The sequence below is a fragment of the Rhea pennata genome, chromosome 2, assembly GCF_028389875.1.
Source record: "Rhea pennata isolate bPtePen1 chromosome 2, bPtePen1.pri, whole genome shotgun sequence".
NCBI classification, from domain to species: Eukaryota; Metazoa; Chordata; class Aves; order Rheiformes; family Rheidae; genus Rhea; species Rhea pennata.
In genome coordinates, this window is record NC_084664.1 from 157,249,006 (window position 1) to 157,265,902 (window position 16,897).

The following is a 16,897-nucleotide window of genomic DNA, read 5'->3' on the forward strand; positions in this document are numbered from 1 at the left end:
TTATGCAAGAAAGCAGCTGTATGAATTTAATGGAAAGGGGAAAAACACATTTTTCCTGTGTCCTAGGACTTTCTGAATCAGTGCTGGGGCTATCTTTCTAGTTTAAGGTATGTAGTAAATTGAAATAATCTCTTTAAGATCCATATTGCTTCAGAAATAGCTACTAGCAAAAACCAATTTTGAGTGAAGTTCCTTTTTTATTCAATGGAGAGTCCTTCTGGCATAGCTGTTATTTCCTTGTTTTATGAACTGCACTGTGACTGTCTCATGTCAGAAACTTTAATAGATGGCTTTGTGCATGTTTATGTCTTATTAAATTCTCTTCCTCAAGCCATCAACTTTCCCTTGTTTAATGTTCTTTCCAGTTTTAGCATTAAATGGGCAGTCAGTTTCTGTTTAGTTAAGCACCTTATTTCTTAAGTTTATATTAAGCAGCACACATTCAAACATTTTAAGTAGTTATTCTCTTTTTGAACTAGCTGAAGTCATTCCTGCACTTGTTTTGGAAAACTGAGAACCAAATTCTCCCATCTAAAAGCAAATGTTGCTGAAACCAGAAATATTGACTCCTTGGGTTCTTGGCATTTCCACTTCCCTTTTTGTGCCTCAGCAGCAAAAAGTGCTGGGAAACAGCAGAACTTCGAATGTATGTGATTATGAAGGTAGATGAGATAGGCCAGGGTGACAGCTACTGTGTTTTATCCCCAGGATTGTATCATCTCAGGCCAGTAGTACTTGCTGAGCTTTGTTTTTGCTCTCTTGATATTTATGTAGGTGCACCTCACTGGTTGTGAACTACTCCAGCAAATATTAAGCTGCCTTATGCATGTGCTGCTTCTTAGTAGTTGACCACTTTGTGTAAAATTTTGTAGAAATAAACTGAAGTTTAAATAAACTGTTAGAGAACTGTCTGATGCAGGACAAAGTTTCTTACAATCTTTGCTGGGAAAAAGTTGTATGTAGTTAAGTAAAAGGCAGGAATTTTAAACTTGGGTGGATTAAAGTTGTAAAAAACCAATACCAATTCTAAAAATCTGGTTATCATGTAACTACACAATTTGGTATTGGTGTTTTAGACTAGAACTGAAGTATCAAATTTTACTCTTCCACATGAGCAGTTGACTTTGAATTGCTTTGAAAATAAATTCTTAGATTCAACTAAAGATTCAGCCCAAACTACAATATTTCTACTGTACAAGGTCCTTGTTTAGAAAGGCAACTTCATGCAAATGTTCTTGCATACAGCATTGGACAGAATCGGTGTATTTTGGATAAACTTGACCTCAGGTTTTTTAAATGCTACTTGCACACTTAAACACATTTATCTACCTGAAATACACCACTGAAATCAATGATCTATTTTCAGAGGAAATGGTTTAGTTTTACCTAGGCATATTCATGTTTTTTTAAACCTTGGATTAAAAAACAGTGATATAAAGCTACTTCCTGTGGCAGATAAAAAAAAGCTTATGGAGGGATTCTTATACCATAAACACTGCTAGAACTATAGCCTGTTTTAAAACTTTTTTCTGACTATACAGAAAAAGTTCCAATTCAGCTAAAGCTTACTGGCAGAAAATGGATATATTAGATTTATGCAGATATAAATCATAGATCTATTTCATTTTCAGTCTTAACTGGAGAATTACAGCAAGGGTGGTGGTATGCTGGGTGAATTCTGGAAATATTAGGTTGAGAAATTAAAAGAAAAAACTCTTAGGCTTTGCTTGGCAAATGTCTTAAAAATTGGAAGGTAGCTTTCCTGAGTGAAGTTACTAAATGGATAAGTACATGGTCCTACAGAGAACACTGATTGCAGACTTGGCCCTCACTTCCTTCCCTGAAAACCTTGCCTGTTAGCAGAGAAGCGTAGTCTGTTATTGGCTTGTGAGAATTGCAGTTGGGATGGTCTGTAAATTGGATTTTCCAAATTGATCTCACTTGTAAGGAAAGCTGGTTTTTAAATATGAAATTCTTTGAATTTGGAGAGACTCTAATATAAGGTAAAATCCACAGGGCTAAAAAGACAGAACAATGCCCTCATGCTGCTCCTTCTACACGGAGATATCTTAAATTCTACTGTGTCATTTTGGGTAATGCTTTCTTTAAACTTTATGATCATGAATTATAATGAAGAGTATTTTAAAACACGCCTGCTCTAGTTTCTCTAGTCTTGTAGAGTGGAAATGCTATGTTTTCTGTAGTATGTTTATCAACGATATTCTTGTTAACTATCTATTTTGCAGTTAACTACTTTGCAGGACTGTACAGAGCTTTAAGTAGAATTGGGTGATGTCACTTTGTACTTTCTCAAATTTATCAATAGTTTCTGTAAAAAATCATTCTGGAAATGATATTGGTCAGGTAACATTATGGGTCTTGGGCCTGTTTGACTCTTGTGCCAATTTGACAAATCTTAGATGGGTCAGTGGTCTGAAATCAAATTAAACACACTTATGCATTTTTATCCTTACAATTTAAGGATCTAACCTACTTATTTGTTTTTGCAGGGTGTGTAAGTAAAGGATCTATTTAAGAGTAAAGGCAGAGAAATTTCTTGAACTGGACTGCTGAAACCATATAGCTGTTCTCCTCACTTTCCAGCGTATGTGGAAGTTCACACAAATGTAGTATTTAGAATGACTTCTGAAAAACCTATGAGTGTAGGTAGTGATGCTAACAGAAGGAAATCTGTACAGCTTGGTTCTCTATGTTGTGAATCAGCCTTGGTTCTCTGTGTTGTGAATCAGCCTTCATACACTTCACCCTGAGGATAGTTAAGCATTGGAACAGGTTACTCAGAGGTGATAAAATAGGCTGTTGGATGAAATTTTCAAGATGAGACTAGGCATAGCTACAATAAAATATTTGAGTTAACAAACACTAAAACTCAATGTGTTGGATCTTACACTTGCAGTAATAGTTATGTTAGATCTACTGGATATAGATTTTTCTCAAGGCCTGACAGTGTTCTCATGTCCAGTGTTAACTGTTTAGATTTACTGAATGCAGTACAGGAACAGACTCATGATTTTTTCTTCCATTCTAATACTGTGTGAAACATGGTAAGGACTGAAATATGTTTTAGGCAGCGTGTTCTCAGGGACAGTTGAAAGAGGCAACTTCGGAGGTTTGGATATGCTTTCAGACATGCAAGAACAATAAGGAAGATATGGGAAAATGGAAACAATTTTACTGACATGAGACATTGCCATAAAAGCTACATTTCATATTTCAACTGATTTTTCATACAGTATTTTAGCAGGATATGAACTGATTACTTGAATATGTAGAAGCCTTCCTTTTAGAGGAGGGAGAAACCAACTAGCTTAATTGTAACCAGCTATCTTCATTGAGGAGGGACTGATGGACATCCTGATAGTTGGAAGGCAAGTGTCATGAGTCACCAATAAAATTCATATAGTTAACAATGCATGAGTGAAGAGAGCTGCAAAATAGACTGCAAAAAAGTGCATTGCTGTTAATTTCGAGGATTACTGGTGAGATCTCATGAAAAATTATTCTTGCGGTGGTTGCAGAATGGAATTCAGGAAAACTAGTATTATCAAAAGAAAAAGATGCAACAAAACTTTGCTTTAAAAAAATCCTTTTAAAAACTCCTACAGGATTAAGTAGAGATTCTCAGACATGAATTAAGTGCCTTCCTAAAACTTCCTCTGGAGATTGCCCAATCCAAATCCTCCTGCTCTCAGAGCAGGGTCAGAGAAGGTTGCTCAGGATTTTATCCAGTTTTGAATATCTCCAAGGATGGAGATGGATCAGTTCATTGAAATATTGTTGAAAGTTGTTCTCTGACTTACTTTAAAATGAATAAAACCAAGTTAAATCCCTAGACATGGGCATCAACTATATGTTCTGGAGATCTCTTATGGCTGTAGAAGAGAACACGAGAATTTGAGATTCTTGCAAGTTGCTATAGAAACAGAACTTTTTGCAATTTGTACTTTTTGCTTTATTTGTACTTGAACTTTTTGCTCTATTTTTGAACTTTTTATTTTTAACTTTTTTAACTTTATTTAACTTTTGGCTTTATTTGTACTTGCAAAATCTTTTGCAAGTATAAATAAATTATTTCAGTGCTCCAAATGCATGCTAACCTCTGCCTTACATTAGTGTTTTTTTTTAAACTGGTGTTTCATAAATTGTGGTGTGCCATTTCCCACCGTATTTGATAATAATGCATACTTCTGGAATAGGGTGGAATATTTCTCTTACAAAATTACCAGATTGTATTACTGTGTTACCAAAACTTTCTAACCTAAATACTGAATTTCAACAGCTTGTTACCTTAACAATCCAGCTTCTCACTCATGTGATGTGTTGACTGGCCTTATCGATGTAAAATAGCACTTAGTTTTGTAAGACAGAAAAAGCTTGAATCAAAAGTTCAAGAAACTAGCTGAGTAATCAAATGCATGATAAAGTTCTTTAATCTGAACAGAGAAGCTCCCAGTTTCAGGTGTTTTCAATTCTGTAGTGTTATTGAGGTTGAAAGGGACCTTTGGAGAGTATCTAGTCCAATCTGTCTGCTCAATACAGGGTCTGAGCAGGTTGCTCAGGGCCATGTCTAGTTGGATTTGGATGTTTGACAGCCTGTTGCAGTGCTTGACTGCCCTCAGTAAATTTTATTTGAATGGAATTTCCTGTGTTTCACTTTGCCCATTGCCTCTTGGCCTTTCTCTGGATACCACTGACAATCTGGCTCAGTTGTATTTATTCCTTAGTTGCATATTTGTGCATATTGATAAGTCCCCCTGAGCTGCCTGCTAAGCAGCTGGAGAAGCTCTTGTGCTCCAGATGTTCTACTCCCTTAATCATCTTTGTGGCCCTTTGTGGTTGGACTTGTTTCAGTATGTCTGTGTCTCTTGTACTGGTGAGCCCAGAAATGGAAGCTGCTCCAAATGTGGCTCACCATTGCTGAGCAGGGAGGAATGATCCTCTTCACCTGCTGTTAATATTCTGCCTCTGGCTGTTGGTCACCTTTGTCATGAGGGCACACTGCTGGCTCATGTACAATGTGTTCACCAGACCTCCCAGGTCCTTCTTTGCAAAGCTGTTATCCAGCCAGTTAGCCCCCAGCCTGTACAGACTGCATGATGCCTACATCAATAGTGCTAGGTAAAAAACTTGTTAATTATCAATTATAATGTACAAATATTTATACATACCCTCATAATATTGTGTGAGATGGAAATTCTGACTGATGTTTTGGTAGTGTATGTATCTCACTACCTCATGTGTAGTGTTACACATGATACTTATTTGAATCCCTAGTCAAAATTATGAAGCCTTTCCCAATCAATACATTAACCAGTTTAAAGCAGCAGGTTTGTGATTATGCCTAGGCCTGTCTACTTTAGATTACAAAAATTGGATGTGTTGTGGCTATAAAATAACTATTCTAGTTTGACAGCCTCTTGTAGTGTGTATATACATGTGAAGAGCTGCAGACAATATCTGCTCATCAGATATGAGATCAGATTGTACTCTCCATGCCTGTGGATGGTAATGAAGCAGTTGGTGAGAGTTAATGGTATAAATAGGGCTGTGTGTATATAATGAGGAAAGGATATACAAACTTTCTCAGTATAGAAAAGCCTTGCACAAGGGTTATATGATCTTCATAAGTTGAGAAGACAGAATAATAATAACAACTATTTGTAAAGGCTCTTGATGCAAAATACTAACTTCATTTTTGTCTAAGCCTTAAGCTTTGTAGATTCTTATGTTGGATCCTCTTATAAAATGAAAATAGTTATCTACATTTGCATTATGCTTTATAATAATAGCTTTATAGATAGTTTTCATGCTTGCACATGCTTCTTTTTGAGGGGATTATTTTAGGCTAACGTTTAAAACAACTTTTAAGGTTGTATCAGGACAGTATATTCAACTTCACTATATAAGCTTCTTTTTGTCTTTGGGTATCCTACCTTTTATACTGATGCCATTCTGTTTTCCCATGCTTTCCTAATGCAGTGTTTTTTTTTTTTTAAAAAGATTATTAATACTTGAACATTTGATAATACTGAAAGCTGCATGTTTGAAATGCTCTGATGTAGTAAATAGTGTGGGGGTAATTTTTTTTCTGCTATTGTAATTCATAACTAATTCTTTATATTTAAACTGTGAGAAACACATACTTAGAAGCAATGTTCGGTGCATCTTTGACACTAATTTTAATATAGGCTATTTCATACTTAAAATAAAAGCCCTCCCAATAATGTCATACTACCTGTCTAGGAAAATGTATGTAGCAAACCAGTCAAAATGTTCAATATTTTTCTAGATTTAATTGGGCCCTCTTTGTTTTAGTGCAAGTCTTCTAATGTGAGAATCATAGAATCAGTAAGGTTAGAAGGGACCTCTCGATCACCTCGTCCAACCCCCTTGTTCAACAGGGTCACATAGAGCATGGTAGACAGGGTTGCATCCAGGTGGGCCTTGAAGATCACCAGAGAAGGAGACTCCACAACCTCTCTGGGCAACCTGTGCCAGGGCTCTGTCACTCTCACAAGGAAGAAATTCCCCATCATGGTCAGGAGGAACTTCCTGTGCTTCAATTTCTGCCTATTACCTCTTGTCCTGTCACATGGGACAACTGAAAAGAGTTTGTCCCCATCCCCTTGACACCCTCCCTTCAGGTGCTTGTACACATTGATCAGATCCCCCCTCAGTCTTCTCTTCCCCAGGCTGAAGAGGCCCAGCTCTCACAGCCGTTCCTCGTAGGGCAGGTGCTCCAGCCCTCTGATCATCCTTGTAGCCCTATGCTGGACTATCTCCAGTAGCTCCCTGTCTCTCTTGTGCTGGGGAGCCCAGAACTGGACACAGTACTCGAGATGAGGCCTCTCCAGGGCTGAGTCGAGAGTCAGGATCACCTGCCTCGACCTGCTGGCAACACTCTTCCTGATGCAGCTCAGGAGACCATTGGCCTTCTTGGCCACAAGGGCACATTGCTGGCTCATGGTCTATCTGTCGTCCACCAGCACTCCCAAGTCCTTCTCTGCAGAGCTGATCTCCGCAAGGTCAGCCTCCAGCTTGTACTGGTGCCTAGGGTTATTTTTTCCTTAGGTGGAGGACTCTGCACTTGCCTGTGTTGAACCTCAGGAGGTTCCTCTCTGCCCAACTCTCCAGCCTCTCTAGGTCTCTCTGAATGGCAGCACAGCCCTTGGGTGGGTCAGCCACTCCTCCGAGCTTGGTATCATCAGCAGACTTGCTGAGGAGGCACTCTGCCCCCTCTTCCAGGTCATTAATGAAAAGGTTGAACTGGATGGGACCCAAGACTGAGCCTTGGGGGATACCACTAGCCACAGGCCTCCAGCTAGACTCCACGCCACTGATGACGACCCCCTGAGCTCTGCCTTTCAGCCAGTTCTCAATCCACCTCACTGTCCACTCGTCTAACCCATGCTTCCAGAGCTGCTCTGCGAGGATGTTATGGGAGACAGTGTTAAAAGCCTTGCTGAAGTCAAGGGATACAATGTCCGCTGCTCTCCCCTCATCTACCCAGCCAGTCAGTCCACCCTGGAAGGCTATCAGTTTGGTTAAGTGGGATTTCCCCTTTGTGAATCCATGCTGGCTACTCCTGATCACCTTCTCCATATGCCTGGAGATGACATCCAGAAGGAGCTGTCCCACCCCCTTTGCAGGGATGGAGGTGAGGCTGACTGGCCTATAGTTGCCTGGGCCCTCCTTCTTGCCCTTTATCAAGACTGGAGTGACATTGTCTGTCTTCCAGTCCTCAGGCACCTCTCCAGTTCTCCAGGACCTTTCAAAGATGGAGAGCAGCTTGGCAACAACATCTGCCAGCTGCCTCAGTACCCGTGGGTGCATCCCATCTGGGCCCATGGATTTGTGGATGTCTAGCCTGCCCAGAAGGTCTCTGATCCTTTCCTCCTCAACCCAAGGAAAGTCTTCTCTCTGGACTTTCTCCCTCACATCCAGGCTCTGGGATTCCTGGGGCTGCCCTTAGCAGTGCAGACTGAAGCACAGAAGGCATTCAGTAATTCTGCCTTCTCTGCATCCCTTGTCACCAGGGCCCCTGCCCCATTCAGTAGTGGGCCCACGTTTTCCCTAGTCCTCCTCTTGCTGCTGATGTATTTGAAGAAGCCCTTCCTGTTGTCCTTGATGTCCCTTGCCAGACTCAATTCCAGCTGGGCCTTAGCCCTTCTCACAGCATCTCTATGTACTCTGACGACATTCCTATTATCCTCCCAAGTAGCCTGTCCCCTCTTCCACTTTGTGTTCTTTCTTCTGCCTGAATTTGGCCAGGAGCTCTTTCTGTGTTCTTCTGCCTGAATTTGGCCAGGAGCTCCTTGCTCACCCATGCAGGTCTCCTGCCCCTTTTGCTGCCCTTCTTACTCAGGGATGCACTGCTCTTGAGCTTGGAGGAAGTGATGTTTGAATAGTAGCCAGCTCTCCTGGACCCGCCTTCCTTCTAGGGCCATAACCCATGAGACTCCACCACTTAGGTCTCTGCAGAGCCCAAAGTCCTCTCTCCTGAAGTCCAGGGTTGGAATCCTGCTTATTGCCCTAGTTCTTTCCTGCCAGATCCTGAACTCCACCATCTCGTGGTCACTGCAGCCAAGGCTGCCCCCAACCTTCACATCTCTAACCAGTCCCTCTCTGTTGGTAAGGACAAGGTCCAGCAAGACACCCTTCCTCGTAGGCTCCTCCACCATTTGTGACAAGAAGTTATCATCGATGCATTGCAGGAGCCTCCTGGACCGTTTGTGCCTTGCTGTGTAGTCCCTCCAGCGGATGTTGGGGTGGTTGAAGTCCCCCATGAGAACCAGGGCCTGTGATCTTGAGGCTACTTCCAGCTGATCAGTAGGGAAAAATGTGACTTGTTCTACTCTTATGTATAGTGGAAAAATACAGAATTAAATGTTACTTTACACTTTTTATAGACTCTGTTAATGCAGTCATTCATACTGTCTCATAGTGTGGTGCCAGCAGGATAAACAGGAGATGATGAATCTTCAATGAAGTGAAATAAGTTTCATAAGAGTATGTCTGAATAAAACTCATCTCTTTGGATCATTACTTCATCTAATCAATATATATATATTTTTTAATTCAGATCATTTAAGGCACTTAATTGATGACATCAAGGTGGATAGCTGTGTGCAACAGCTAGCCTTTTGCAGGATAGCTGCTGGTGTCTTACAGGATACCTACATAATCTTTAAAAGAAATATAACTTAACCCTCAGACTCAATTCTATCCTGTTTTCAAGGCTGTATAGTGTGTGAATTTCAGTGATGTTTTTGTAGTGTAGTTTAGGAAGGAGATGGCATAGACTTAAAAGTTTTACTCTAGTTTTCAATCTCTTGTGTGTTGCTTTCCATTAATTTTTGGTTTTCATTTTGACTCAGACTTGTGAATCTTATGTAAGGAGATCTGTGCTTTGTTCTAGTGTATTTAATACTTGTGAAAATTTGAATTCACAGATTGGTTATAGTAAGCTTAATTTGGAATATTGATTTTTTTTGTCATAAAATGCCTCAGTTCTCAAGCGCAAGCTTTTAAGGCCACTGTCAATTCATGAGGAAGTAAAAACTCATTGAAAAATCTATTTTGATTTTAAACTACCCTAGTCACTTTTAATGATATTACGAACAAGCATAGAAAAGTGATAGTGCATGCTAGTAAAGCTAGTAAAGAACACTTGTGTTAACATTTATTTTAATGCAACACAAGCTTGTTTATTTAGGTTTAAAAAAATGCTCCATGTGCAAGTCAGTTTGTGATATACAGCACTTATCCTAAATACATATTGCAATGTGAAATGAATAAAGGAATTAAAACTTCCACAAACCAACTAATATAATGGAAGTGTCATTCCTTCTCACTAATGTAGGCCAGTGCAGTTTGTTGCTTTCCAGTATGCTTTTATTTCACAGCAACAGTGCAGCAATTCAAGACATTTACCACTCTGAAGGTTCACTGTGTATTAAAATATTTGCTGTTTGTTTGTGAAGCAGAAACTGCAAGATGTGTCTGACTCTACTGCAGTTGCATGAGAAATTCTAATCAGATTACTGAAAGTATTGAATAATAGAATAAATGATTATTGGGAGCAATTCTTGAACTTTGTCCTTTTTTTCAATAGTTTTTTGTGAACAGCTTGTGCTGCCATATGACAGTGCCAAAAAGTGTTTGCAAAGAGAATTGCATTATCTATAGTACACGGTGGATAAATTCAAGACAGCGGGGTCTATTTTCAGGTACCTTCCCCTTACAGGATAGGATCTTAGGATAGTTGAGGTTGGAAGGAACCCCAGGAGGTCCAATCCCCTGCTCAAAGCAGGGCTGTAGACTGTTTGTCTATGAAGGCCAACACTATCTTCTCAGTACTTCAGGAGACAGGATTAGGTATTTTTGAAGTGGGGAGGAAGATGGAAGTCCAGTGACTTTCCCCTCCTTGTAGGATGCAGCACCCAAGTTAGAAGTATTTTTAGTGTAGAACAGCAAGTGCTGCATATCCACTTTGGATATTTAAGTTGGAAACTTACTTTTTTTTTTTTTTTTTTTTAAGGCATGGAACAAATTAGTTGTCTTTTTAGCAAGTTTAGGAAGGAACTAACTGCAATTTAAAAATGCACATGTCCAAAAAATTGTCAACAGTTGCTCAAGTGTGTGGGAACTTGTGATAATCTTATATAAGTAAGATTTCAAAACTATCTTCACAATCAAATACATTATAAACTTTGGTGGAGCAGGGTGGGTATGTGGGGGGCTTTTAAATGAAGCCAGTATTTGCATCTTTTCTGAATGTGCCTGAACATCTGAACGTATTTCAGATTTTACTTCTCTTCTGACAACTTCTATAGTACTCTAGTTTATTGCTAATATTAGTCTGAACAGATTTTAGTCATTTTTGATGTGAAATTAATAGGTGTTAAATTAGTTTTGAATTGCTTAAAGGTTATTCAAAATATTTGCTATATTAGTGACTGAAACTTATTTTCAGACCAGTACAGACAGGAGTATTTAGACTAAAATAGAATTTACAATGCAGTTCTTGTCAAAATTGATGCAAGTCCTTCACCAGGGATGTTACATTAATTGAGTATGCTGAGTACTGAAGCTCTCATTTTAGCATAAACTGCTCATTAATTCAAATTGGGTTCATTGTCAGATGTCTACAAAATTAATGTAGCAGATCAGTTCCTTTGAATTCAACATTTGGAATACCATGCATTTGTTAAATTCCTGTGCTTGAAAATAGTTCATGTTCTTAATGTGTTCCTTTTTACTCCAGTTCAGGATTAGGATTTACCATAGAGCATAAATTTACGGTTTAATTTTTTTGTTTTAAATTGCCAAAATGATGGTGGAAGCGGGAAGGTGGACTCTTCTAAAGTTTATACAGAGGAATGTGGATAGGTGCAGTGGTAGAGCAGCTGCATTAAAGACTGAAAATTTCATTGCATTTTTGAGTAACTCATTTAAGATGAATATAGATGTGACTGTTCATGAAGATACTAATCAGCACTTTTTTTGAGAAAATAAATCCTATGGATGGGAAAATAAATACTTGTTCAAGTGCATCCTTCTATCAGTAAATTGCTAAGAATTTTCAGAAAGCCTTGTGAAGTGTATGAAAGCCTTGTATGCAATTGAGTAAAGTGCATGTTATGCAGTACTATCTTCTGCTGAAGAGACAAATTTGTTGGAGAGGTACTGTTTCTGATAATGTTTTATCACCTCATTAGGACTCCTCCCTTAAAGAGGGTCAAAAGGAGGCCAACCTAGGAGGTATATAAGCTGAAGCTCAGTACTAGTTTTACTATGGCAATAACCTCTTTGAACCCGATAATAGTCCTGATTTTGAGGAGAGCTCATCATCCTGCCCTGCTGCACTTTGGACTAACCAGAACTAGTCATGGAAGGACTGTGAGCAGTAAATCGGCGTGTGTTACAGGCTCTCTGTGGCTTTGCTGCAGTGCAGAAGTCCTCACTATTGGTATTTTCAGAGTGAACCGTAGCTTTGAATCTTGACATACAAGAATGGATTTGCCATGATGATTTGCCACAATTAAAACTTTCTAATAAGACAGGAGGATTTTACATGTGGTGTAAAGGTAATATTTCTTCCAAGAGTTCTGCTTCCTGAGACTCTTGTAGTTACTGATGCTTAGAGCTGGAAGAACTGTGGAAGTTGAAGAAACTGAACAGCTCTTGTATTGTCCTTGTTTTTTCCTCCATTGAGGAGAAAATATTTTTGTCTTGGAATTCTGCAGAATATTTTTCTATTCTACCTGACTTTCCCTCCTTTCCTTGGAACCTTTCATCTTTTTTTTCTTTTTTCCAGAGCTTGAATATGTTCCTTGAAGGTCTTTATAGAAATGCAAGCTAATAAAGTCAAGAGTTCTTTCTATCATTGTAGTATGATCACTTTTATTTTTTTTAACATGAGAACACGAAGGCTGTCTGTGTCAATAAGGCAAGATAAATATCTGGCTCAGTATTGCACCTCTAGCAGTGGCTAGTAGCAAGTATCTTTTGAGAAACAGAAGGATAGAGAAAGCATATAATGATGCTTCTTCAACCTTTCTGAATGAAAAATGTTGATACTTAACAGTAATGTTGAAGTCTTGAATTTACTGAGAAATACTGTTATTACTGGATCGTATTTCTGCAATTTCTTGTGACATGCTGATTTTGGCTGGACCTCATCTTAAGGTTTAACCTTTATTTCTCTTAACTATAATTTTAAAATTGGAATTGACCAAATACAGCAATGTTTGTTGCTCCTATTGTATGATGTTAGTCATCTTCAATACCTCTTCGGTAGTAACTTCATAATCACGTGTTATTTAGGAGTATTCATAAGGGTAACATTCTCATGGTGGTATTTCCAAAATGAATGTTGAAATTATTCCAACTTCTAATGAAACTGAATATCCTAGAAGTGCAATCACTGCCTCAAAAAAAAAAAAAAAAAAAAAAAGCTTCAAACAGCCTTGGATTCTTCATTTACTCTGCCACCTGAAATAGAAAAACCAGATTTTTACATGGAATGGTCAGTTGAATCTAGATTTTCTGATGAGATTTCTGAATCTAAGGTGAAATGGTAGAATTTTTTCTCAAGGACTTCCAGATAAACATTTAGTTTGTTTCTGATTTTGTAAATATTTACTGGAAAACATTATTATGTGTTTTTATGAAATACTCAATAAAGGAGATTCAAAAGGAAAAATGCAATAAACATTTCTGTTCCTTTTGAGTTTGTCATTTGGTCCTACACAGACTATATCTACTTACAGTTACAAGTATGGAGCATCACTTAATTCTGCATAAACATGAGTATTTATACCCTCTTAGTAGAGGGAGTGGGATTCCTGGCTTGTCCTGCCATAGGAAGATTAATTCTACCTTGAGATTAAAGTGAAACAATTCTACTTTGTCATTAGCTGATGTATCTACTAATATTATTCAGTGGATTAACTGAGGAGTAATTGTGGCTTAGATCTGTTATGATTAAATTTAAACAACAAAAATCTATGCAATTAATACTTCATTGAGCTAAATTCCTGTAGTTTTGCAGTACCTGCATCCTTGGCCTGAGAACACAGGATTTTTAATCCCTAGCATTATGTGAAGCTTTAATCACATCTTCATTTCCTATTTCTGATCTAGCAAATGTCATGACTTTATATAGCTAAGCAGTGCAGAGTGTAATCTAAGGATTAGGAAAAGGCAAATCTTCCTATCCACTTGACCTTGAAAATCTGATTGGGTCTGATGTGTGATCTGGCATGATTTTTCCCTAATTATCTGAACCTTGATGTACATGAATGATAGCTTTCAGATGAGTTGTGCAAATCTTCTAGGTCTAATGCTTAACTGTATTTCATATTCCCTAAAAAGCTTCAAGTGCAAAGAAAGGACAGGAAAAACAATCACAGGAGAAATTTGTGGTCTTGACATAAGATAACTGTTTTTAGGGCCTGCTTTTTCTTTTAAAATTGAAAGCTTTTGATAGCAGAGAAGCTGCATAAACTCATGAAGAGGAAATAGGAAGAACTTCTATTTTTAGTGTGATTTCTTATGGTTTATCATAAGACAAGTTGTTCAAGCTTTAAACAAATGGGAAAAAAGTGTTCATCTGTTTAACAGTTTATTGGCTGCCCCTTATGGGTTTCAGTGTATTGATCAAGCAAGTGGAAGCTTGGTTAAACAGTAGAAATAAGCAATAGGTAAGGAAATGGAAGTCTTAAAATGATCAGTAAAAAGTATTTGGTAATTCAGGGGAGGAAAGCTGATCTCCAGACTAATTTTGTCTGCCAAATTTATCTTGGCCTCTTCAAGAGGAGTGATTGTTGGTAAAAGAAGGGAATATTCTTTTGCAACCTCTAAAAGTTTTTGTATTATATAGTTGTGTTACTATAAGTATGGATGTAAGTGAATCAATTCATGAATGTATGTATTACTAATCAAGTTATGACCATTAACAAATCCTTCAGATACAGAGTTTGGATAACATTACTGTGTAAGCTAAAATATTTAGGAAACTCATATGACTTTGATCTTTTGAAAAACTTATGCAGTTGGCTCATCTGCATTACAGTAGATATCATTAGAATCGTAGAATCACGGAATCAGTAAGGTTGGAAGAGACCTCTGGAGATCATCTAGTCCAACCCCCCTGCTCAGTAGGGTCACCTAGAGCGTGGTAGACAGGGTTGCATCCAGGCAGGCCTTGAAGATCTCCAGAGAAGGAGACTCCACAACCTCTCTGGGCAGCCTGGTCCAGTGCTCCGTCACTCTCCCAGGGAAGAAATTCCCCTCACGATCAGACGGAACTTCCTGTGCTTCAATTTTAGAGCTGCTTTTCTAACTGTTCAAGTGCATTTGAACCATGACAAATTTTAGACCTCTGAATATTCCTGAATGGAAGCTCTTGCTTTCAATTTTATATTTCCTTAATTTTCTGTGGAGGTCCTTGAACCACTGTTCATAAATCCATAAATATAGTTTACAGTGACTTATTCTTCTACAGTCTTTATGAAACTAAATTTCTAGATGGACAGAGGATAAAAGGGCAACATACTTGTGTACAATAGCACATACCTTTGTAGGAGAAAAGTTTCTAGCTTTATCTTTGACAAAGTGAACTTGCTTTTTTGATGTTTTTAAAAAAGCTACTTTTAGTCTATAAATCCAAGTCACCTGTTAGCTCATGTCTTTACTATAACAGTAATTTTAAGCATATATTTCCTTTAGTTATTGGAAAATTAAAAAGGGCTTATGTCAGTCTACCGGAAGTCTTCTATGCACTGATCTTTTCTCAAATACTGTATCAGTATTTCACTTTGAATCTGGAGTTTTATAATTCTAATATCTCCCTGAAACAAGTCCAACTATCTTGGATACTTCTGTTTTTCTGAACAACTAATCCTAACATGAATCAAGTAATTTTATTAAATTGTTGTAATTGCATTTGTTTTGGTCATGGCAAAGGTTAACATTACAGTTTTAATATTTGGTATATCTGGGTGTAAAAGACTCTTTCAGAACAAAGACCCTGAAGAATAGAATCTCAGTCACTTAATTATGCAGTCAGAGGAATGAGCTTAAAATGTGTGTAAAAATGTATGACTTCTATAAGTCATATAAAACTTAAAGTATCTATAAAACTTTAAGTATCCAGCCTTATTCTCCAAGAGAAATCAGAGCTTCATCATAATCTCTCTATTATATTGGGGAGCAGGGAAATTAGTAGTTTGCTAGTATGAGTATTGCAATAGTATTAATCAAATGTTTCCAGATACGTCCAGATTTGAAGTATAGGGCTTCTAAAATATCAGGCATCTGCTTTCTGAGTGTGAACACTATGCCCTATAAAATTTCATGATTTCATCTGACAAGGAATTTCAAAATAACTCTAGTTGGCCATAACACTCTAGGAGATAAGTGGCATCTGGAGAAACATGTGAATTATACTTCATTAGTATTTACCTGTTAAAATGTTCCTAAAATAGTGGTTGCTCAGCCTGTGGGTCTGTGGACTGAGGGATGCTACAGCATAAAAGGTGCTTTAGGAGATTTAGGGATTATGAATCCTCTAGATCTTTTCTTTTTAAGATTTCTGGGTTAATAGAAAGTTTTGGAGGATCTGGATTCTAGGGACTTACCAAAAAGTTCTTCAAAAGCATAACCATAGACTCCTCTTTCAGAAGCATTGAGAATTAAAGTCTAGTTACTTGTTTAGTTCTTCAAATTTAAGAAGTTAACTTGGCTAAAAAGTACTTTCTATTTGGTACTAGTGAGATGGGAACTTGTAAAACTAATACTTATTAAGCTGAACTGTTAATGATGCATTTTTTTCAATAGGAAGAAATGTATTGATTTACTAGTCATGGTTCCTCCTATCTTTTCATAAGTGAAAAGTCATTTCAAGCTAATTAGTTTTCTGAAGTGTAGCTAGAGGATTTTTTTTCTTTTTAATCTTTTTTTTAGTCAAACTTCTTGACTGCACTCAAATTCTGTGACTCTCTCCTGTTTACCTGTTTTGATTACACTGAAGAAACCTCTAAAGTTTTTTTGACAAATGTCATTAACTTCTCCCTTCTAGTCAAGTAGAAGTCAAATTTAAGTGGTGGCATGTGGGAGTTTGTTTTATTTTTAAATTCTGGAATTTAACTCGCAAGCTACTAAGATGATTGTGGAGGACATGTTTATTCTAGAAGACCTTTGGTAGCAGTTATGTATTTGGTTGTATTTTGATAGTCTTGTGGTGACATGTTCAGTGTACTGCAGCCTCCAGCATGCTGGAATCTAGTCCAACAAAGACTCAAATGTAGAGTAGTTCAGTGAAAACATCATTGTTAGTGTCTTCATAAAATCCTTGTGTTCACCTGTGAAA

At 37.8% G+C, this 16,897-nt stretch overlaps 1 protein-coding gene across 3 annotated transcripts in view; it reads left to right on the plus strand.

Moving 5' to 3' along the window:
* KHDRBS3 (KH RNA binding domain containing, signal transduction associated 3) overlaps window positions 1–16,897 on the plus strand; it is a 90,889-nt gene that overhangs the window by 12,876 nt on the left and 61,116 nt on the right. The window lies entirely within an intron of this gene.